Source organism: Micropterus dolomieu, linkage group LG20 (assembly GCF_021292245.1).
Source record: "Micropterus dolomieu isolate WLL.071019.BEF.003 ecotype Adirondacks linkage group LG20, ASM2129224v1, whole genome shotgun sequence".
Classification (NCBI taxonomy): domain Eukaryota; kingdom Metazoa; phylum Chordata; class Actinopteri; order Centrarchiformes; family Centrarchidae; genus Micropterus; species Micropterus dolomieu.
Window position 1 is genome coordinate 186,610 of NC_060169.1, and position 1,227 is coordinate 187,836.

The following is a 1,227-nucleotide window of genomic DNA, read 5'->3' on the forward strand; positions in this document are numbered from 1 at the left end:
TGTGTGTGTGTGTGTGTGATGGCTGACGACCAGATGGCTGATGGGAGGAGACTTGACAGAAGAGGTGAATTGCATCAGAGGGGGAAGCTGAAGGGGGAAAACATACATAGTGCACAATAACTTAAGCTCAGGATATGATCGATGATTTAAATGAAAATCTATAAGACAGAAATCTGTTTTTAATGATCCCGATCACACTGAGAAGAGAGCGACGCTGCCAAGCCGACCAATAACAGTCCTTGCGGTCTTTGTGTAGTTACATATTTTGGGGAGGTGTGTGTCAGGCTACAGCGTGAATTTGAACAAGTATATATTGACCTTTACAGCATTTGTGTCATTTTATTTCTGTTATTTATTTTTTCTTATTGACAATGTGCCAATATTTGAGTGCACGACATATTTCAAAATAAATAATAAAAAAAACAAATTCTCCACATTTTTTTAAATTAAACTCAAATTAAAATAATTAATTTGTACATACTTTATTAGAATGGCACTTTACTGCATAAACAGCACTTTAAATTACATAATCTTACCTACAAAACTGCGGTGTCTTATAATATGATGTTTAATGTTTGACTGTTTTACCTTGTATTTTGTGACGACCTGCACTACAGATGGAAAATAGCTTTTCAGGCTAATTCTGGCATATTTACATGCTGAAAACATGTACAGTACATTGATATGCACTGGCCCTTTAAAAAAAATTGTTTTGTTTTCCCTGCTGCAGCAAAATTTTACCGAACTGTGACAACAAAACCAAACAGTGAATTTTGAGTTACCCCTTTCAGACATTTACAGCCCAGTCGAATATTTGCTGCAGCCTACGTGTAGCCAGACGCGCCGACACAGACCGCAAGAACTGTGGTTGGTCAGCAACGACGGACCAGTTGACCATAAGGACCGTAGACAGATGTTAAAACAGGTCAGCTGAGTCAGTGAACTCTTCTAGGTCACTTCTTAAAACACACTTTTATAGGACAGCCTTTTCCTGATTTTATTTTCTTTTATTCTATATTTTATATATATATTATTTTATATTTTATTTACTTTTAACGTGTCTTTTAGTCTCTTAAGTCTTTTCTTGCTTTTATCATGTCTTTGTTTTTATGTGTTTTATTGTGTTTGAGTTAAAGCACTTTGTAACTTGCTTTTTAAAAAGTGCTCTATAAATAAAGATTATGATTATTATATTATTACTGTAGGTATAACCACTCAAAACCTTAA